This window comes from Cydia pomonella, chromosome 17, assembly GCF_033807575.1.
Source record: "Cydia pomonella isolate Wapato2018A chromosome 17, ilCydPomo1, whole genome shotgun sequence".
Lineage (NCBI taxonomy): Eukaryota > Metazoa > Arthropoda > Insecta > Lepidoptera > Tortricidae > Cydia > Cydia pomonella.
In genome coordinates, this window is record NC_084719.1 from 5,671,868 (window position 1) to 5,695,937 (window position 24,070).

Below are 24,070 nucleotides of genomic sequence, written 5' to 3' on the forward strand. Positions count from 1 at the left end.
AAACTAAGTGCATCACCTTCTAGTGATCGTCATAAAAACAAACTTCGCCATAGACATTTTTTTTTTCATTTTGACGTCTGTAGTCGTACAAAATGTATTGTATAATTGTATGCAACGTTGTATAAGTAGTTCAAGAAATGCTCGTTGTATTTATGTAGGCAGCTAAAATGAGGTAAATCCTGCAAGCTCTGTGTTAAATATATCTATTTACACCACTGTTACTTACCACACTTTCCCAACAGAACACAAACAAAATTCTGTCGAGGTTTTTTATATATATTAGTTTATAATAGTCCGAGACTGAAATGGTGCCTTTTACCCGAGTTAAACACTGTACTTTTCATTTCTTATACGAGGAAAGTAAAATACAGGCGTATTAGAAAAAACATGAGTACAACAGTTACAAAGTACTTTTTAAGGCTACTTTCAACTAACAAATTAGGTAAAAGTATCGTTATTTAAAGAATGAGAAGTTAAATGTCAGAATGGAAACCGTCCAACAAATCCATTTAAAACCTTATTTTAATTGTTAATCGTAAAAAATAAATAAATAAACTTACTTGGAATGTAAAATATTATCACTTTCTGCATACCTTGTAGAACACCAAATGACCCACTTTCAGACCATGCGAAATGAAAAATATATCCATAAACTGTGTGACATTTCATTTCGTGTACCACTGGAAATAATAAAATAACAAATAATATTTGAGGGCAAACTAACATAAATCTAGTTCCAAACTAAGCAGAGCTTTATGAAAGCTTGCTTTTCTTCCAAAAATGTCCGTCCTATTTTCGAACAGACGTGACCCCACAACATGTAATAGTTTAAGGCTCGGTCAGTCGTGTCTCGTGTAGGCCCAGAATGTGCCCTACATGACAGTATTAATCCATCTAAAATATAGGTATTTTGGTATTAAACACAACACCCTCAACACAAGCCTTATTGAGCTTACTGTGGGACTTAGTCAATTTGTGTAATAATGTCCTATAATATTTATTTATTTATTATGAACAATGTTAACGGCACCAATCATGGGACATTTAAGAGAAAAATTTGAGTATTTTTGATATTTCACCGACATCTGTAAAATTTCTACCGCTTTATGCTTTAAAAGTTGAAGGTCTAATTCGTCCTTTATGTTTTCTATGTATTCAATGAATGATACTGCAAGTGGTTTCAATATTATTAACCAATTAAAACTATAGTTTTTCGCTCCAGCCATGGGATGTATGGCGTCATTAATTTTCAAACTAACAAATATCAATGAATAATTAAACTTAAGCAGCTCTTTGGCTCTTGTTTATGGTAAAATGTTGCCAGCGATTAAAAACTGATGATAAATACTTGTTTTACAGGATTTGTCTATACCATCCATAGACATACAATATAACTAGACAAGAAGTCGAGCGACCAGGGGTAAGAGAAAGACATATATGACGTCATCATGACATCATAATATGGGGTTACCATGGTCGCAAAAAATTACCCTAAAATGTAATAGGAAAACGATGCAACAAGTACTTAAATTACGTAATAGTGAGTCGCCATTTTGACTCCCTAACTTGCGAAGTATCGCAAGAGAAATCGCGAACATAATCGCAACTAGTAGTCGGTTTATTTGTTTTTGTAGTAACTTGTAAGTAAGCCTTACTTACCTATATGAAGTTTTGAGTTGATATAAGATTAGGTGATTGTTAGAATAAAAAGGATAAACTATCAAAAGAGGTAATTTATTTATTCAAAACTTATATTATTATAACTGTACTTACTAGAAATAATAATTAAATGTGTCGTCTCAAGTAAAAGGTACCACATAGTCGCTTACCATAAGGATACAATTTGCTTGCTCTCTATACGTACAACCTGTAAGAGCGTTCTTATGATAAGCGACAATGTGGTACCTTTTACTTGAGAACAACACAAATAAATTGAATTTTAGGCCATAATTTGGTAAATATATATATATATATATATATTATATAATACAAGCATTTCAAAATGGAAACAACCCTATTGCAGCGAAGGTTCTTGACGGTGTGCTTGAGCGACACCTCAGTAGATACGCAGTATATGATTTTAAGCTAACATAGTCATTTACATTAAAACTGTTACTTAAAACCGAATAATTATGTTTAAATAAAAAATCTTACGTGTTGCGCGTTGTACATACTGTGGGGGTCAAGAAAACTTTATTTACACATACACTTGTAACCTGTGGATCAATTATATGAAGTTCAATAATAGCTTCAGAATGCTGTTGAGACTGCCACGACGACGACGTGCACGAATGGACGATTTCCATGACATGATGAAGAAAAGAATGTTCTCTCTCCTCTCCTGCGGGGTAGTATTAATCAATTTTAATAATTACATTATTTTAGAGTTTTATACTCATATAATCCGTAATCCCATGTACCAAGCCTCCAAAGAAATACTTTAAAAATTTAAGTCTGTGGTCTTAATAGTACAACGGGTTATTCCTACTAGTTACCACCAAGTTGTTACTAGTGGTAACTACTAGGAACTTTTGTCCACCTTTTACCACAGGTAGTTACACTAACTTTATTCCCACCTTTTACCACTGGTAACTACTGGGAAATAAAATTCCCACTGGTAATAGGTAGGATTTTTAATTCCACTGGGAATTAACTCTAATAAATTATTGGGGGTGATTACTGAATTACCCCCAATAATTTGTTAGAGTTCAAGAACCCAAATAAATACTTCAAAACACTGTGAGACCTATGTTAAGATGTACCAACTCTAATATATAGTGTATAGTGTAACGGGTTATTCCCACTAGTTACTATTACTTATTTAATAACAGCCAACTTACGTGTATGAACAAGGTTGGAAAAGAAAACTTTTCGATGAAAGTTCGTTTGCCCAGTTTGGGGACACAATGTTGTTCAAAATGTTTGGAACAAATACGCGAGTATTTGTGTGGCATCCAATTTGATTTTCCAGCTCCCGCAATCCATTCTTTAACAATTTCATCCTCCGTCGGAAAGCTGGAAATATCAAATAGCTTGAAACTCCCGAAATATAGGGTAATTGCAGGGGACTTTTTTTTCTATTTGTTTGCAACCCTAAATAAAATACTACTGAATTTGACTGGTTTACATAACCAAACTTTCTGTTTTATTTTTAGCAATAATTTACTGATATCTCCTATTTTATCAAGTTTTTCATAATCCAACTAATGATGTAACTCAGTAACTTGGTTCCTGTTAGATTTGAGAAAGAAATACATGATCAAAATACGAAAAACTTGTACTTACGCATGAAATGTTACACCCGCTTATTTTCGCAAGCTATTGCTTTTGTAGGCAACCACTGAACACCCCCACCATGTTAATTGTACGTAAAAACTTCTTACACCTCCATTAAATACTTAATAAACACAATCATTCCCTTTATAAAACTTCTACAATAAGAAAACCACATTGTTTACTAGCACTCTCGACAATATGATTGACAGTTTAATGTATGGCATCTTGCGGGATTTTGTCTCTTTCACTCTTATAAATTTCTGTATATCGCCATCAGCCTCCTTCCTAAGCTGCCATAACCCGACCATGAAAAAAAACCCGGTCGGTGATAAAGACAAAGCATTGCACTATTTTCTCTTTCCTCTTATAGGAATCGCAATAAGACTATCTTTCTCTATCAAAGAGTGTCAGGCCCTTGATACCATCCCATTACTGGTGCCTGTTCCATTATAGGGGTATTTACTATATAGATCGTGTCATTCACGAAGACGCGTGCCTTGAATCGTAATATCCTTATAGGTTAGATTTGATAAACCTGCGCGTCATCGTGGATGACACGAACCATACTAAACATTATACATTGGTAATCATTTTACCAACTCCTGCCTGTATCTGCCTTCGTCTGTCTGTGTGTGTGTGTGTGTGTGTGTGTGTGTGTGTGTGTGTGTGTGTGTGTGTGTGTGTGTGTGTGTGTGTGTGTGTGTGTGTGTGTGTGTGTGTGTGTGTGTGTGTGTGTGTGTGTGTGTTCGTGTCTGTGTGTGTGTTCTTCGTGTGTGTGTGTATATGATATAACTATCATCATCATTCATAAAACTTAGTAAACCTTTATTAAATTTTTCATCACACATGACCGAAAAAGATCTTATTTCATGCAGGTGTACTGAAGGATAAAGGCCTATATTGTTCCCGGGGGAGTGTGATGAAAAACATTTGTGTGTAACTCCGGGGGGTAAGAATATAGCATACTCGTTTTCAAAATTTCACTTACCCTCTCGTTGCACAATGTAGTCAATGTACTATTGCCCCTATCTAAACAAACAACTGGCGTTGAAACTCTAGGTCCATGGGGTCCCAGCGCGCACAAGTTTTTTGGAGAAATCGCGAAACGTCTGGTTGACGTAACTGGTGACCGAAGAGCTGGCGGCTTCCTCGCCCAACGTATCAGTATTGCGATACAACGAGGAAATGCCGCCAGCATCCTTGGTACAATGCCTCAAGGGCCTATTTTAGATATAAGCTAGTTATAGTAATCATCTGTATATATCCATTATGTATATTGTTATTGTCAATAAATAAATGTTGTGGTAGCATAAAAAAAAAAAAAAACAAACATGAATTGTCATTTTGACAAATGACAGTCAAGGACAAATGATTATCAGGGGCTTGTAAGACTTGGCAGGCGTTTATGAATAACGCCATATATGTTCTGTGCCCTTTCCTGGGACTCAATCTATATCCATTCTTCATTCCAAATTTTATCGAAATTGGTTGCTCAACTAATTTAAGCGTAAAACGGTAACATAGAAACAGACCGAGTTACTTTTTGCATCTAAGTATATTATATATAGGGATAACACTTTATCTGTGTATTCTTTTTTATTCCATGACTACAATACAAAAATCAACTTCTTTCCTTAATTATCAATACCCGTGGAATAGATACTTTGAAGCCTAATACGAATCAGAAATAAGCTGACAATTTGAATCCCTATGTACGCGACTGCCGTTGGATTTGGATTGAATTTCCATAAGCACGGATTTATATCTAGTACCTTCCTTATTATACGATGTTTTCCGAGCTCCAAACTGTTATATTTTTATAACAATAGTTTTACTGACAAAAGGCGCGAACAGCGGAAAACCTTCAAATGAACAAAGAGTTTGAAAATGCGACACAAATAATTATCAGAATTCTGAATTACAATGAATTCGGTGACATTCGGTGATATTCGTTAAAAAAGAAATTCGTGTTCAAAAGGTATTAGAAAAAAATAAAAATTGTTAGAAAAAAAGAAAAAACGAACTGATCCACTTTGAATACCGTGACGGCAGCGGTTACCTCATTTATCAAATTTTTCACACAATTTTAAACATTTATGAAAAGTATAATCATTAATCATGTCACCATCTTCATTTCTCATAAATATTTATTACTTACTGATTTCATAGTACCTAACAAATGTAAATATATCTTCTTCCTCCTGCCCTTATCCCACGTTATTATATCTATACTACTATAGTCATACTACCATAACCCTTCGTATGTCAGACACCATTTTGTACAGGTCTGTGACAATGCCGTGTTGGCCCGCCAGACGCGGCAAAATATACAAAATGGAGACCGGAAGACGTGGCCACTTTATATCCCTCCTGCTGCGGGAGTTCGGCACACGAAGGGTTATTAGTAAATTAGTGTATTATTAGCTAGGAATATAAGTAGGTGTCCGTCAGATCTGCCTGGCAGAAGTATCTAACGGTCAAATTTCGTCAATGTAGACCAGGAATTAGGCAGACACAAACACAAAATACCTAATCCCGTTATAGACAAATTTGTCTTCTTAACCTTTTACATTTGACACTATCTAAGCATATTGCCGGTATTTTTTTGTAAGTTATCCTTGTTTTATATGCTCATGCCGGTAGTGGGTGTAAAGTTCACAGCGATCCGCGAGCGTAGCGTCGCGGTCAGCGCTCATTTCTTAAAGGGTAACGTGGCTGCGAGTGCATGTCACTTTAGCAATAAAACTACTGTGATGGGGTCACGTTCGCCGGGGCGGGCGTGGCCTCATACAACTCCCTTGTTCCAGACGGGAGCAAGGGTTTCCTAGTTAGCTCAGAGGAGAGAGAGGGTGCAGGGTGAGACAAAGAAACCAAAGGTAATGCTGTAACACAAATCGGCGGGCTTTTATGCCGGTTTATCTATACATATAATAAAGCTGTAGGGGGTCGAAAGTCTGTACATGGAAGATATTCGAAAAAAAGTAGGCTGGGGATACTAAGAATCTTTAACAGAACACGTTCCAACAGTTTTTAGAATTTTTGTCTGTTTGTCTGTTTATTTGACCTCGCATCACGTGAAAACGGCTGAACGGATTTTGATGAAAACTTCACTAATCTGTCGAGAAAATGCCCGGCCAAGTTATAGGCTATAAAAATTCAACCCCTAGAAGGGGGGGTAGCCACTACACTCGATTAAGTTAAGTTTGCACCTGAATCTTATGGCGCTACTTAGGAAGGAGGTGCAAACTTTTACAACAAATATGTGCTACGAGTATCGATTACCCTGCTAAACTAACAAATATGGTGCTGAAATTAAGCAACCGAGGAAAAATTTTGCCAAATTAACTCTAAAGTTAGAAGAGGGGGGTACGGATATCAATTCAATTTCAATTGTGTTGATGTAATAATACAACGAAATTAAACGACAGTAAATTAATTGCCATACATTGCACAGTGCCATCTTTTGGGAAACTGAGTAAAAATTCTATAATCAAGTAAACTAATAATTTTTAAGAAAAAAAAACCGACTTCAATAAGGTAGACCGGTGAAAGAATGATTATTGTTGATTTTTTATTTCATACAATTAAATTAAAAAGACAGCGTCCTACGCCTAATTATGTAGAAAAGGAGGTAACATGTTTTTTTTGTCACTGCACCCACCTTGACACATTTCAGATTTTCCCTATGGTCGACTGGTAAGATACCCGCAATAGGGTATTCGACTATATTTAAGATAAATTATTTCACACCATGCATGAAATAAAGCACCAGATATTTATTAAAAAAACTAAATAGGATAGAAATATAAAAATGTGTCTTGAAAACCTAACTGCTTGACAAACATGCACAGAGAACAAATTGCCAAACGTGAACTATGCATCGTTGAAAAGTTCCATTCTGTTCATCATGAACAGTTCCACTTCATCACATGTCAATTCTACAAATGTTAATACTTGATTTGTTGATGAAAATACAAAAATCACTATATGTATGCCTTTCACATTTGAAGAGTTCCCTCGATTCCTCATGGACCCCATCGTTAGAACTCGAACTTGACAAAAATATGTCTTTAAAAATCTAATTTATTTAACAAACACAGCGAAGAGGACAAATCGCCAAACTTGTGCTGTGTATCGTTGAAGAGTTCCATTCTGATCATCATCAGCAGTTCCACTTCATCAAATGTCACTTTTTTAAATGTGAATGCTAGATTTGTTAAAGAAAATACAAAAATCATTATATGTATGACTTTCATATTTGAAGAGTTCCCTCGATTCTCCTCCTTTTGAAATCTTGAAGTCGGTTAAAAATGAGTTTACCTACATAGTTAAGTAGTGGCAAAATCAACACACATATCAACACGCGTATAACTGCATAATTATTAAAAAAAATATTTTATCCGTCATGAATTATACCTAATCGTAATTTTATCGTATCCATATTCATACATATCGCCTCTTTTAAGCACTTAATAATGGCTACGAAGGTGGATACTATGAAAAAAAAAATTCTCTGAAGTTTGCGGTGTAAATGTCAAACGAATTGAGACTCGCATTTTATACGCGTTAAAATGCCATAAGAACTAAACACTGAAAATGCCTTCCCGAAAAAAAGCGAACCTTTCACGAAAGTCTCGCAACGCAGTGAGGTTACGAAACTATAGCGACGATCGTGATTTTAGGCGTAGCCTCAACTACCAGAGACGTTATGCAGGATCGTTCCATCCATTAAAAACCTCATTCGTAGCGTGTACGGAGACCTAAGCCATTCTTGGGTTTGTGAGAGATCCATACTCACGCCCATAGAGGAACGGTCGATGCTCACGCAGAAAAATGAGCAGGCGGAAATCGAAGGTGAACATGCAGTATATAATTCCATTAACACTGTCTTGGATGAAGGCAATGTCACAACATACCCGGTAGAGTTCCTTAGTTCCTTAGCTCATTGAGTGCTTCAGGACTCCCAGCACACACATTAACCCTGAAAGTTGGAGTTCCAATCATGCTTCTTCGGAATTTGTCGCCTCCGAAGTTATGCAACGGAACCCAGCTAAAAGTAGTGCAGCTACAGCGAAACCTCATTGAGGTGCAGATCCTGACGGGGTGCGGCGCCGCAGAAGTCGTGTTGATCCCGCGCATCCCCCTCATCCTGAGCAGTTTCCCGTTCCACTTCAAGCGTCTACAGTTCTCCGTGAGCGTCTGCTTCGCCATGAACATCAACAAGTCGCAGAGGCAGACGCTGCGCGCCGCTGGCGTGGACCTGCACACGGGCTGCTTCTCGCACGGGCAGCTCTACTTCTTGCGCGTTACCAGCTGCACGGAGCTATTCGTGCTGATGCCCGCCGCGGAGACTCGCAATGTGGTGTACAAATAAATATTGTAAAATGTCAATGTTATGTAAATATACTATTACATACCTACTTATTAGTATGTAACTGTAGATATAATTATATGTATACATTTAGTTGTGCATACATAAACATAACTGTAAATAAAATGTAAATACTCGGCCTCAACTTTTTGATATCTATTCTCCTTTCTTCTAATCCTACTTCTAACTAATAGGTATTACACCTAAATTCGAAAGTGTTCGGAAGTATGGATTTTTATGTGTATATTTCTTACCTTTTCATGCTTAGACTGATTGGTCTGAAGCACCGATTTGGATGATATTTTCCATGGACATGATTTGGATAGGTACAGTCAAGGACGTAAAAAAAAATACAAAAGTGGAACTGTATTGTCCGATATACATCTACTACTCTATGTCGTTTAAATCACGTCAAAAATTTGAATAAGGACGAATTTGAAAAAAATAACAATAGATTTTGGAGTGTAGTTTTATTAAGTGGTACCTAATTGTAAAATATTTTATCTAGACTACAGTCCTCTAGCGTATCCATCTGTCAAGTTTACTTCAAGTTCCACCTCCAGGGGAGACGCAGAGAAATTAGCGGTGAATGAGCCGGTTACTGACAGACCGAATACCACGCGGGCGGAGCCGCGGGCACAGCTAGTTATAAATAAAGGTTCCTTAAATCTAGATGTCCTAGGCTAGGTACGACGCGGGGGATGATTCTAATTTATAGCAACGGGATTACGGGACGGCGCGGACCCTAAGCTACTCGCGAATTTGGGATCGGTATCCCCTAAGAGTGAAGGGGTGGTTTTGACGGGAGCGAGATAGTATAGGGGTGGATACCCCGGGTGCCCTCACGCGTCTGTAAACACGCCGGCACAACCGGGATAAGGAATCGGGAAGGGGTACGTACTCCAGGTGCCTTCACGCGTCTGAAAACGCGCCGGCTCGACTGGGCTACGGGGTCAGGAAGGGTACGTACTCCAGGTGCCTTAACGCGTCTGTAAACACGCCGGCTCAACTGGCCTACGGGAATCAGGAAGGGTAGGGTGGCTAGGGACCGGGAGCCATAACGCGTCTGAAAACACGCCGGCTCGTACCGGGAGAGCAGCGGTCCTCACAGCAGAAGGCGGTGAGAGCGACTGCCTGCTATCTGGGCGACCGCGCTGGCTTTTATAGTGCGCGGCTCGCGGGGCGCGGGCGGGGGCAGCGACTCTCAGTCGCTCGGCGGCCGGCATGCGGCGCGATGGGGAGCTCGGGACAGATCACGCGGCGGTGGCGTGGTATTGTGATGCGTGGCTGCGCGCGCCATCACAGTCCCGTCACCCGTTTGGAGATTTTTACCTATTGGGAAAAATCACCGAATTAGAACATGATGGTTGAAAGATGTTACCTCTCCTCGTTTACTGTTGTTTTGTCTTTTTATTGATATTTACTGGATGCTATTCTATTTATCTATTATTTTTATATTTATCCTAAGTATTCGTATTCCTTTTTTCTGTATGTTTATTTAATTTGAGGCATTTTATTTTATGTCGCACCGGTATTTTGTATGCATATGTTTCGTTTATACTTGCTATCTTAATTATGTGTCTATTTATCTTCATTTAGTGTTAGCCTATGTTCTCTGTTTTACCCGCGTCGTTTGTTTTTTAAAGTTATTTATTGTAACTATATTGCTTTTACACTATTATACTATTCCCACTATATTGTTGTTCACTTATCGTAATGCTACCAATTCACTTAATTGTTATGTACTTACCCGGTACGTAATATACTATTTCTATGTGCTCATATTGTTTTTATCTATTTACTATCTCACTTATATAAATTTTTTTAAAGGTATTTTGTATTTATATGATTATTTTGTTGCCTTTTATTTCACATATTATATTCACGGTTTATACTTTTTTACTTTATATTGGATTGTTTTTTTCACTGCACTGTCTATTTATTTCACTTATATATATATATTTTTTTGTTATCTATTCTTCTTTTCCCCCTTTTCCTTCTTGCGGTGGCGTTCGTAGGGCGGATGCGCGTGGCTTTTTTTTTTTAAATTCTATTCTGCTCTTCTAATGTATAGGTATCCCTTTGTTTATAACTTACTTGTTTTACTCGGATTTTCTGGTTCAGTCGGATTCGCACCTTATGCTGTAGCGCGTTAGTTCCATTTTGTATTCCTTCCTATATGTATTTTCCTTACGCTAAATTGTCGGTTAAGGGTCCCATGTTCCTTTTCTCAAGGTGGCTGATGCCCGCACTTTTTTTTTTTAATGCTCTTTTACGTGTTGTTGCATTTGAGGCCGATAATACCTTTGTGCGATACGTTTCGCTATCGTTTTTTTTTTTATGCCCAGGTGACCCGCGCTCGGTATGTCGTGGTTTTGCTGTGTGCAGTGTCGGTCTTGTTCTGGCACACATAATTTTCATTCTGTTTCGGTGTCTGTACCTCTCTCGATCTGTGGGGCCTTTGCTCTTGCGTAAATTTTTCCTCCTTACATCGGGGTCATTGGTCAGCTGATGCCATTTTTCCTGGTACCATTCGTGTTCTCTCACTGTACTTACTGGATTTCTGGATAGGCCGTCTGCTATCTTGTTTTGCGTTCTGCTTCGATACACTATATAGGTTAACCGACCTGTGGGGTCCTTTATGCTGTTCAAGCAGTGTATTGCTTGCTGGTCCGTTCTTACGGTGAACTGGTCGCCTTCTAGAAATGCCTTCATTTTCTTTATACTCCCTCGGATTGCTAAGTACTTTTTCTCTTCTGTTGTATAACTTTCTCTGTGGTATTGGGTACGCATCTTTCTCGGTTATCTGGTTAATTTTACGGAAATCTACACAGGATCGGTACTGACCTGACGGCTTTTTTGCCAGCACCACGGGGAAACTATCTGGGCTGTGGTACCTCTCGACCACGCCCTGTTGACGCATGTGAATCACGCGTTTGTCTATTATTTCTTGCTGCTTCGGATTTCGTGGATAATATCTTTGTTTTACGGGTTCTATGTGCTTCGGTTTTATTTTATGTTGTACCTGTGTGAGCGGTGTGGTTGGCTGCTGTTGACTGGATTCGGTGGTTGTGCTATTCTGGTTTTGCTGTTGTGGTTCCGGTGTGATCTTGTTTTCTTCTGTGCTTTCTACGGTTTCTTCTCCTTCTCCGGTTTCTTTGTGTTGCCGCTGGCTATTATTATTACCGCGGTCATCTGAGTCTTGGCTTTCTCCTGGCCATTGTATTGACATTCCAAGTCGTTTCAGGATGTCCATTCCTATTATAATGTCCGTGGCTGACGGCAACATTCTCAGCCAGTGTCTGATCGTTACCTCCTTGATTACTATGTCGACCAACAGGTTGTCGTGTGCTTGCGTCCTGGTCCCATTTGCTAGTACTATTTCTCTTGTTTTTACCTTATCCTGGTATGCGCGGTCCTTACATTCATTGTATACCTGTTGATTGATGTACGAGTTGGTGGAGCCTGTGTCTATAACGCCTCGGTATCGTCTTCCCATTATGCGTAAATTCATGTATAGGCGGTTGTCGCTCGTCTGTAGACTGTCGGCTGCTCCTACCTTTTCCTGGCCTTTCCAGGTTATTTTCCTGCAGCAGGCTCTGCTCAACACTCCCAGTTTTCCACACTGGCTACAAAATACTTGGCGTCTGCCTCTGCAGGCGTCTGCGTTATGTCCCGGTTTCCCACAGGACCAGCAACTGGTCTTGGGGTCGTACCTTGGATGTACTGTTTGGCTCGTACTCTCTCTCTGTTCGGGTTTCGGTTTCAGGTTGTCGTGGCGTCTGTCGTCTCTACCTTGGGTCGCTTGCTCACTGTTTGTTTGCTCGTCGTCACTCGATTTGGTGTATCGCCATGCTCCTGATGACGTTTTTGTACCGTATATGGGTGTCCTTATGTTTTCATACTCGGTTCCCAGTCTCAATAGCTCCGGTAAGGTCTTGTAGTCTTGTCTTTTGATGTATAGCTTGTAGCTTTGTAACATATTCTCGTGGATGCGGTATAACTTTTCTCTCTCATTGAGGTTTCCGTACCTGCGCATTAGTGTCTGTATATCTGTGACGTAATCGGTAAACCTCTCCTGGACTCTTTGCTTTCTGGTGACGATTTTGGTTATGAGATCCTCTTCATAATTAGCAGGAAAGTAGTATAACTTAAATATTTGCAGAAATTGCTCCCAATTGGTCAATGATTCAACGTAATTTCTGTACCAGAGCAGCGCCCTACCTTTTAAGATGCGTGGTAGTGCTGGTAATATATCCTCCTTCTTAATGTTGCTCGCATTGATGAGTTCTTCCAGCCTTTCTATGAACTCGACGGCGTCGTCTGTGGTACTGAATGATAGGTTCCACTCCTTTATGAGTTTTGTTATTACCTTTGCTCTGTTTTCTGCCATGTCTTCGGTTTTTTCTTCTTTCAGGATCTCTACCAAGCCCTTACGTATCTCTTCTACTGTTAAGTCTTCGGTCGGGATGCCACGTTTCGAGGCTTCTTGTATCAATTCGGGTTTCTTCAGTCGGTATATCCAATTTGTAGGCATTTGTAATACCTACCGGTAAGTAGTGGCTGTACGGTGAACGGTTATTTGTGCGGGAGTTGAATTTACCTGGATGGAGCGTCGGAACTCCTGGTGTACCTCTGTGTGGGCTAGATGTGATCTACGGGTGGGCGGGATGCGACAGTCCCCCCAAATCGGTGCGGTGATGCTACGTATAGCGGGTGTACGGTATATTATATATACCCGGTACGGTATATGGCAAATATTTATTTATTTATTTATTTTTATCCCTGTCCTTTCTCTAGCACTGGTTCTTTTCAGGATACCGTCTGGACTCCTACGTGAGTTATTTAGTTGGGCGCTAGATGTGATTTACGGGTGGGCGGGAAGCGACACTCCCCCCAAATGGATGCGGTAATGCTACGGTGTAGCAGCTCTACGGTATATATATTTATTTATTTATTTATTTATAACTACCCCTGTCCTCTCTCGAGCACCGGTTCCTTCCAGGATACCGTATGGACTCCTACGTGAGTTATTTCGTTGGGCGCCAGATGTGATGGGGTCACGTTTGCCGGGGCGGGCGTGGCCTCATACAACTCCCTTGTTCCAGACGGGAGCAAGGGTTTCCTAGTTAGCTCAGAGGAGAGAGAGGGTGCAGGGTGAGACAAAGAAACCAAAGGTAATGCTGTAACACAAATCGGCGGGCTTTTATGCCGGTTTATTATAAATAAAGGTTCCTTAAATCTAGATGTCCTAGGCTAGGTACGACGCGGGGGATGATTCTAATTTATAGCAACGGGATTACGGGACGGCGCGGACCCTAAGCTACTCGCGAATTTGGGATCGGTATCCCCTAAGAGTGAAGGGGTGGTTTTGACGGGAGCGAGATAGTATAGGGGTGGATACCCCGGGTGCCCTCACGCGTCTGTAAACACGCCGGCACAACCGGGATAAGGAATCGGGAAGGGGTACGTACTCCAGGTGCCTTCACGCGTCTGAAAACGCGCCGGCTCGACTGGGCTACGGGGTCAGGAAGGGTACGTACTCCAGGTGCCTTAACGCGTCTGTAAACACGCCGGCTCAACTGGCCTACGGGAATCAGGAAGGGTAGGGTGGCTAGGGACCGGGAGCCATAACGCGTCTGAAAACACGCCGGCTCGTACCGGGAGAGCAGCGGTCCTCACAGCAGAAGGCGGTGAGAGCGACTGCCTGCTATCTGGGCGACCGCGCTGGCTTTTATAGTGCGCGGCTCGCGGGGCGCGGGCGGGGGCAGCGACTCTCAGTCGCTCGGCGGCCGGCATGCGGCGCGATGGGGAGCTCGGGACAGATCACGCGGCGGTGGCGTGGTATTGTGATGCGTGGCTGCGCGCGCCATCACACTACAACACCACGAATCCTATTCGTATGAAGTACTGATCTGACATACTACAAGTGCGATTTGCTTGGGCTTATTTGAGAGATATTATCACATCCATATCAGATATTATTTAGGTCTAAGTATTTTATTAACATATACATACACCGAATTTATTTTGTTTAAGTACCTACCACCTATATTTCCGAGGTTCCGACGGTCTTACAAGCCAATCTGAACGTGTACATGGCATCGAAACGATATTTAAATAAAATTACCGTTAGAACTATTTTTCATACACACTTTTATTGCCGACTGTAGCTTCTGTCCTTTGTATGTCTGTAAAGCACAATGTATTAACGATTTTCCATTGAATACGGAAATACGGAAGTATGCCAAATTGCAGCTCAATCAGATACCCGGAAGTGATACAAATTTAAATGACAAGATTTGAAGCACATATAAGTAGAAATAAATATGTATAAGTATATACAAATATACGCAGTGAAGCTAAATTAAAGTGTGTACAGCCACAGGAAAAGATGTGCCGCATCTCCGGTCTCCGACGGCGCACAGACCTCTTCTTTATAAACAGTCATAAAAGTATGTTCTCTAGTTGTAAAATTGTAACAAGTTTTAAATGTATTCCAAAAATATCTGAGGCGCTTATTCGTGACCAAATGTTTGCTGCTCTTGAAACTTCCATCTTGTCGGAGCAACATGGATTCATGAGTAACAGGTCGACAATAACAAACCTTCTACCATACACTAACTTATTGTTCGAGTCTATGGATAAAAGACAGCAGGTAGATGTAATATTTACTGATTTTAGGAAAGCGTTCGATAAAGTTGACCATCTGCTTTTTCTTAAAAAGCTCGCGTTCAATGGTATCCTCGGCAACCTTCTGCGATGGTTTATTTCGTACCTCTCAAACAGGTCTCAAATTGTTGTCGTCAATGGTTTTACATCGGAGCGCAAATTAGTCACATCAGGGGTAATCCAGGGATCCATATTAGGCCCACTACTGTATACACTGTTTATTAACGATATTAAACAGTGTTTTAAGAATAGCCATTTTCTTGTGTTCGCTGACGATCTAAAAATATTTAAAACCGTCGAGTCTATTGACGACAGTAATCTACTGCAAAATGATGTGAACGTTTTTTTTAATACTGTTCTAAAAATAAGCTGCAATTGGCAAGTAATAAATGCTTGCAGATGACCTTTACAAATAATAAAAAAAGAGTTATCAACTCGAAATATAAAATAGGTAACAATGAGTATATCAAAAAAGTGTCAACCTCACGTGATCTAGGAATCCTATTCGATGATAAACTAGACTTCCAGTTGCACATAGAGAGTATCATTTCAAAAGCGTATCAAATGCTAGGTTTCGTTCTGAGAACAGCAAAGGTTTTTAAAAAATCTTCAAGTTATCTTTTGCTGTATAAATCACTGGTTAGACCCCACTTGGAATATGGCTCAGTAATCTGGAATCCACTGTATAGAAAATATGCAAATACAATAAAAATGGTTCAAAAAAAGTTCTTGCGGGCATTACACAGACGATTGACAGGGAAACGACTACCATACGTTGATCTGTTGCAGTATTATAAGTTGCATTCATTAGAGACCAGACGCAAATGCTGTGACGCAATTACTCTTTATAAAATATGCAAAGGGCAATTTAACAGTATGGAACTGCTGGAGCGGATACGTTTCAGAGTCCCAGCTCGATTCAGCTCGCGCTCTAATGCTTTGTTCTCGGTTCCCACCACCTCTAGTAACGCCGGTTTGCGAGCCCCCTTACGTCGTATTTGTAACACTTACAATAAAGAATTTACTTCCATCGATATATTCAATGTCACTAGGCCCAAATTCCGTTATCAAATACTCAATATTCTAAACGGCCAACATAATGTTCATCAGTAGTATGTCGTCATCATTGCTAGTATCGGTACTGTCTATGTACTTAATAATGTATTGCACAAATTGGTTATCAGTAGCTAATTTCGACTTTTTGCTGATTTTATTTTCTTCTCCATTTGAATTTAGTACCTAAATTATAATATAGATAAGCTTGGTCTACAACACTTGGTAAACTTGTATGTTAACATACCGTTTAGTTAAGTCCGTTTATTTTATGTATGTTTTAGTGAGAGCGTTTAAGGAAGTAAGTGTTCATCTCTATATTGTTTGTACCTAACAATGTAACCTATTATCCTGTCGCATACTTCTGTTGTTTCTCCAATAAAAAGAAAAAAAATATCTGAATCGGGGTCCAATATGAAATTATTCGGACGTGGGCGCTTATTGATCACATCCCGCGGGCTTACCTTGCCCTTGAGCCGGCAAGATCGATGGCTGGAAGATTCCTCCAAGCAATTATTAACGCGCGGAGTGCTGGGATTCCACTTTCCCTTTTAATTAGAGTTGCTTTAGTGAAAAATTGTCGGAGATCAAGGTTTTCAGGAAATGTTTAGACTTGACTCATTGTCTGCTAACTTACGATTTCCCAATCAGGGTGTTTATTTAGTCATCTGCAATAATTTACGGGGTGAATATATAGGTCATACTGAGCAACTTTTACTATGGAACCAGCCCCGAAATCGCGAAAAAGCGCAGCGGTGTTGTGATACCGTTAATCTACCTTAAGTTAGGTTACAGTAATGTGGGATTTTGATAGGCCTCTGAATAAAAAACCAAAATAGCACTTGATGGTTTTATTTAAATAGCAAAAACTAATTTTAATGAATAACTAACTTTAACGCACGCTCGCTCGCTCACCATTCGAATCGTTCTCCCCGTCCCTTTCGCACCTCCTGTCACCCTTCTCTCTCCCTTACGTTCCGTTTCACGCTATCCTCTTACGTTCCATTCCTACAGTAATGTTAATTAACTAAAGTTAGGTTACAACAACGTTAATTTACCTAAAGTTAGGTTATAGCAACATTATTTAGCTGACCAATGGCGGGTTTAAATCCAGCAAGATGTACCCGCACCTTTTTCATTACTTACACACTCAAATTGTTGCACATTGTTGAGATAAATACCTATTCTTTATACCTAAGATGGACTACTTACCCATCTAACCTTTATACCTATAAACTGCTTTAAAAAGTAATGAAATAAAAGTATTTTGTATTTAATTTACCTAAAGTTAGGTTACAGCAACGTTAATTTACCAAACTTTAGGTACGTTTATTTATAACAAGTTACCAACGCGCCATTTCATTATCATTTATTTGAAAGAATTCGGACCTAAAATAATAGCTTTGTTTAAAATCTTGAATGAATATTTAGGTAAGTATTCAATTTCGCTCAATCAAAAGGACTACGATTCTAGGAATGTATTTTCAAATGATAATATTTATTCAAATCCCTAAGGGTTGCTAAGGGTGTGAGTTTAAGGGTTGAGGGTAAGTTTTGATTTCGAGTCTTTTCTGTAAGAAATAGGTCTTAAATACCTAAATTTCTGATTCGAATATCAAATGGACATCTTACTGATGTTATTCAGTTATTCCGCATTCGCTCATACAGTCGCCACCAGATATATCGAAGCTGCCGTAGTGCTCAAAAATATCTGAACACCACTCTAACGCCTTGACAATAGAGGCGTGTTCAGATATTTGTGAGCACCTCGGCCGCTCCGATATATCTGATTGCGACTGTACTTGTCCGCGTAGGTACATGTATTGACGTGAGCGAAACGCACGATAACATATCTCTAGCCGCCGCCTTAAGGGGCCCACACTGATTACCAGTTCGCCGGACGATATCGGACTTTTACCCCCTTATTCATAAAACTTTACGAACCTGACTTAGTTAAATTATATTTTATCTCTTTCTTACAAATCCATAAGACAAACGATTTATAGCTAATTCAGGCCAGTAACTCGTTTATGAATAACGCCATTAGTTATTCGTAATTGCCAGCTTTTGTGAATAACTAACAGGCCGATATCGTCTAGCGAACTGATAATCAGTGGGCCCCTTTACAGTTGTTACTTTATAACACCAGACAAACATAGATATATATGTTAGCTTGCCGTTTTTAACTGAGAGTGTCACTTCTATTTGGTGGCTTTCTAGTGGAGGTTAAGGCTTAACCGACTTTGGAAGAGGTGGAAGGGAATTTCCAACATTTTGCTGTCACACCATATTTGAACACAATCAACCATAAACAATATCAAATACGTACCGTCCCAGTCAGGCCAACAGGTGTGAAAGTGTCGTGTCGTAATCTGATTAGACCACGACAGCCGGTGACGAATTACGCAATAATAATTAACTAGGGTGAATTATTTGTTTACTAGCTCAGTTGACCTCCTTTATACTGGTTGGTTGTGTTATGTCTCACACATTGAGGTGTGAATATGTAGGTCATACTGAAAAACTTTGACTCAAGGGCCGACCCCAAAGTCAAAAAAGCGGCCAAGTGCGAGTCGGACTCGCGCATGAAGGGTTCCGTACCATTTAAGACGTATTAAAAAAAAAATCTACTTGCTAGATCTTGTTCAACATTTTACCACTTTGGACACACATTTTACCACTTTGGGACTGTCTCTCGCGCAAACTATTCAGTTTAGAAAAAAATGATGTTAGAAACCTAAATATCATTTTTGAAGACCTATCCATAGATACCCCACACGTATGGGTTTGATGAAAAAATGTTTTTTTTAATTTATTGACGTATTAAAAAAAAACTATTCACTAGATCTCGTTCAAACCAATTTTCGGTGGAAGTTTGCATGGTAATGTATATCATATATTTTTTTTAGATTTTTCATTCTGTTATTTTAGAAGTTACAGGGGGGGGGACACACGTTTTTTCACTTTGGTAGTGTCTCTCGCGCAAACTATTCAGTTTAGAAAAAAATGATATTAGAAACCTAAATATCATTTTTGAAGACCTATCCATAGATACCCCACACGTATGGGTTTGATGAAAATTTTTTTTTTTTTTAATTTTTATGACGTATTAAAAAAAAACTACTTACTAGATCTCGTTCGAACCAATTTTCGGTGGAAGTTTGCATGGCAATGTATATCATATATTTTTTTTAGATTTTTCATTCTGTTATTTTAGAAGTTACAGGGGGGGGACACACATTTTTTCACTTTGGAAGTGTCTCTCGCGCAAACTATTCAGTTTAGAAAAAAATGATATTAGAAACCTAAATATCATTTTTGAAGACCTATCCATAGATACCCCACACGTATGGGTTTGATGAAAAAAATTTTTTTTTTTAATTTTTATGACGTATTAAAAAAAAACTACTTACTAGATCTCGTTCGAACCAATTTTCGGTGGAAGTTTGCATGGCAATGTATATCATATATTTTTTTTAGATTTTTCATTCTGTTATTTTAGAAGTTACGGGGGGGGGACACACTTTTTACCACTTTGGAAGTGTCTCTCGCGCAAACTTTTCAGTTTAGAAAAAAATGATATTAGAAACCTCAATATCATTTTTAAAGACCTATCCATAGATACCCCACACGTATGAGTTTGATGAAAAAAGATTTTTTGAGTTTCAGTTCTAAGTATGGGGAACCCCCAAAATTTATTGTTTTTTTTCTATTTTTGTGTGAACATCATAATGCGGTTCATAGAATACATCTACTTACCAAGTTTGAACAGTATAGCTTTTATAGTTTCGGAAAAAAGTGGCTGTGACAGAATCGGACAGACAGACGGACATGACGAATCTATAAGGGTTCCGTTTTTTGCCATTTGGCTACGGAACCCTAAAAATACTTTGTATTAGGGTTAGATATGGTTCTTTGTTTCTTTCCAACGGTGTTGTTCAAATGAAACCGCATTTCCATTTTATAAATAGTTATCATAATCCCTCCAGTATATTTGTATTATAAATTGGAATAAAAGTTTGTTCCATAAATATGTAGAGTAGGTACTTAACATTATTATTATTTAAATGATAAATCATACAGTCGGTATGCAAGAAATACCATTTGGTAATTTTCTAGAGAAATCGAATTATCAAATTCTCCAGCCGTTTACTCTGGAGAATAAAGTTAATAAAGTTCTACACAATACACGTGTTGATTATTAAAAACTTCCCTAACGCATGCTTGAATGAGTTAAGTATGGGTTAGATCATTGTTACCGGCGAATGCTCAATGGGGATGACTCACTCTAGACCAGGCCGGGCCCGGGCCGAGGCGTCCGACAACGAAGCGCCGGAAGCTCCGGCCCAATACGGGGTGAGATGCACTGAGAGTACCGACGCATATGTTTTTGTCTAGTCTGACCAGGTTTTCTGAGGTTGTCCCATTTGTACAAATATAATGTTTTACTTAAAAAATCACTAATTTTTAATGTAAGTAGGCTAATTTTATATGAAAATATACCACAATAACTAAATCCAAATATAAGAAATACCATCCGTACTGAAAGAAAAAAAAAAACGCATTTTTATTTTTTGGGTTGGAATATAACAGATGTGCAAACAAAATATTTGTGTATTACTAGACGAACTCAGTGCAGTGGCATCGGGGCTCCTAGTATCACATCAATATATATTTTTTTAAATATCTGAATGCCGCTTCAAACGCCATTTTAGTCTACATTTCCAGACAAAGAAAACAAACTCGGTAAACAAGGTTAGACCCAGAAAACTTCACTTCAAGTTACACGAGGAATCACACTCGGTATCGGATTCGCAATCAGAATATATAATGAACACGAGTAAGGAAGGCCAATTCGAATTTGAACTTTAATTTTGATACCAAAATATGTCATTTCGCTATTATTCGTGCAAGCACGCTCGTATAGACCGCGGGCCAGGAGCATATATTGTCAGTCATCGCGTCCCGGCTGATACTTTGTCAGGTGATAGTTTAGATGCTGTTTTAAATAAAAAAAACCGTCAGCCGGTTGTATCGCGGTGGAAAAACCGTCAGCTGTAAAATGAACATGTAAAAAATACGCGCCTTACCACCTTACGTCCGCAAAGTATGCGTAATGTGTAAATTGCGTAATCCGTTTATGGCGTTTCAGGATGAAATACTACATGCAAAGTTATATGATTTGTTATTGCTATCATAAAAAGGTAAAGCGCTTATTTTTCAAGTGCGCGCAAGTTCATGCGACCAGCTAACGTTCTGAACACCGCGATATAACCGGCTGATGATTTTTTAAACAACAATAGCATCTGACCTATCATCTGACGAAGTATCAAACGGGAGGCGATGATTTTTTATTACGTGTTTCGGTGGCTGCGATTCTTCAACCCACCAACGGAGCGGCAGCTGACGTCCACGAGGATCATCATACATAGCCATTAACCATTATACGAGTTTTCGCCCGGGAGGCGATTGGTCATGGAAATCAGTTCCTGGCTCGTGTTCTAGTAATTTTTGCGAGACGCACGCGCGAACGGTATCAAAATGACATCATTTTAATATCGGAAAGTAAGTTGGAAATAGCTTCCAAGATGAGAAATGCTAACAGGGACTTGGATCTCAACTGTTGAACGAAATGAAACCTTATTGTTGAAGACGGTAAATTCAGTTTGAATTGTAAAACCTATTTTGAAATGGGAGAAACTTTGAAAGTGTGTCACAATAAAATAATGAGTCTTGAAGTCTAATCTCGTATCTTAGGGAATGCCGTGAGTTTAATTCAATACATAAATCATTAGATACTTAGCAATCTTAAAAATACATGCAAATTTAAAGTTTAGGTAGGTACTGTATTTTATTCTGGAGAATCTGGATACGACATTACGAAAATGAAATATCTATGCGAATTTGCCATGTACAGTCAGCATCAAAAGTAGCGGATCAAATAACGTTTCATGCAAATTAGGGTTCTATGGCGAGTTGGTGACATAACAGCGGTGGAATGTGATTTATTTACTCTGAGCTTTTATGAAATGGGGCTTTTGTGGTGACATATTTGTAATTAAACAATGTTTTATGTAGTCCTTTTAGACGTTGAATCAAAATTAATTTTAATTAACTCTTTTGGGCCGTTACTTCAGCAAATCCTACTTAGTAGCTTAGACATTTGACAATGCAATAATTGTATTGCGGGGGAGGGGGCACGTCCATACTAGGGATTGCAAACCGGATCGATTTTCAATCCGGCCGGATCCGGCCGGATTTTGGCCCTGATCCGGCCGGATCCGGCCGGACCGGATCCGGATTGGTATAGGAATATTTAAGTTAATTAAATAACATATTTTTATAGTTTTTTGCGTAATACGTATTCCTAAATCCATAATTTGAAGTTAATAAATAACTTCTTAACAATAAAATAGAACTTAGTAGTAAAAACCGGCCAAGAGCATGTCGGGCCACGCTCAGTGTAGGGTTCCGTAGTTACTCTTCCGTCACAATTAGCTAAACTGGAGCTTAAAGTATAATAAATTGTTAACCAAGGGATGAAACGGTACCTTTCACCCGAGTTAAACAAATAGGTAAATTTGCATAATCAGTACCTAATTAAAGTAAGCTTTTTTTACTATGAAGGGAAAACTTTTTGCGATAACTCAAAAACAGCTAAACTGATCATGTCCGCTATAGTTTTCATTTAATGTCTTTCTTAAGCTCTACTTCCACGATTTTTTTCATATTTTTTGGACTTATGGTTCAAAAGTTAGAGGGGGGGGGGACACATTTTTTTTTCTTTCGTAGCGATTATCTCCGAATATATTCACTTTATCAAAAAATGTTTCTTGAAAACCCATATTAGTTTTGAAAGACCTTTCCAACGATACCCCACACTCTAGGGTTGAAACGAAAAAAAAAAATTCACCCCCATTTTACGTGTAGGGGAGGTACCTTAAAAAAAATTAAATTTTTAGATTTTATTGTACGACTTTGTCGGCTTTATTGATTTATATATCCATGCCAAATTTCAGCTTTCTAGCACTAACCACCACGGAGCAAAGCCTCGGACAGACAGACAGACGGACATGGCGAAACTATAAGGGTTCCTAGTTGATTACGGAACCTTAAAAAGTGTTACAATGTGAATATTACTTTAAAAAGAAAATTTGAAATCGGATTTTTATTATATTTAACTATTTGCAAGTTGCAAGTGATCAAATTTTCGTTTACAATTATAAATTTGATTAGTTTCTAAAGCCTGATGATGTGGGGTGGGAAATGAAACTTCTTGAAAGGACAAGTTTTCGTAACTGTTCTCTGATTGAATTCTTTGTAACGTTGACATCCATTCTAGTAACAAAAGAAGATATTTTAATTTTAATGCGCTCCAATATTACCTTGTTCTATTTTTTTTTGTCCGAGAAAATAGTAAACTGTATGTTTAAAAAAAATCATAATTTACAAAAAAGTATATTGGTTAAATTATAGGGAACGAAACACGGCACGACGATCTCATGCGAAAAATAATAGAGCGTTGGATTAAAAACCATCGCGGAAAGGGACTTCCTAAGAAAAGTTGCAAGGATCAAATAAAGAATTGGCTAGACGTAGCACGTACCAGGAGATGAAGGAAACTGCATAAGATTGGATGAAATTGTAAAGACAAAAGATAATCTTTTTAAAATTAACCTTCTCTTTAGCATAAATTAA

General features: G+C 38.7%; 1 protein-coding gene and 1 long non-coding RNA gene across 2 annotated transcripts in view; one reads left to right on the forward strand and one right to left on the reverse strand.

Moving 5' to 3' along the window:
- The window catches only part of LOC133527289 (synaptotagmin-4), an 80,938-nt gene that overhangs the window by 17,582 nt on the left and 39,286 nt on the right, over positions 1 to 24,070 (forward strand). The gene's annotated exons all lie outside the window — the stretch shown is intronic.
- LOC133527003 (uncharacterized) lies at positions 1,805 to 3,694 on the reverse strand. Its single transcript, XR_009800805.1, has 3 exons — positions 3,286 to 3,694; positions 2,841 to 3,015; positions 1,805 to 2,341 (listed from the first exon to the last, which is right to left on the reverse strand). It is a non-coding gene; the product is annotated as an uncharacterized LOC133527003 (long non-coding RNA).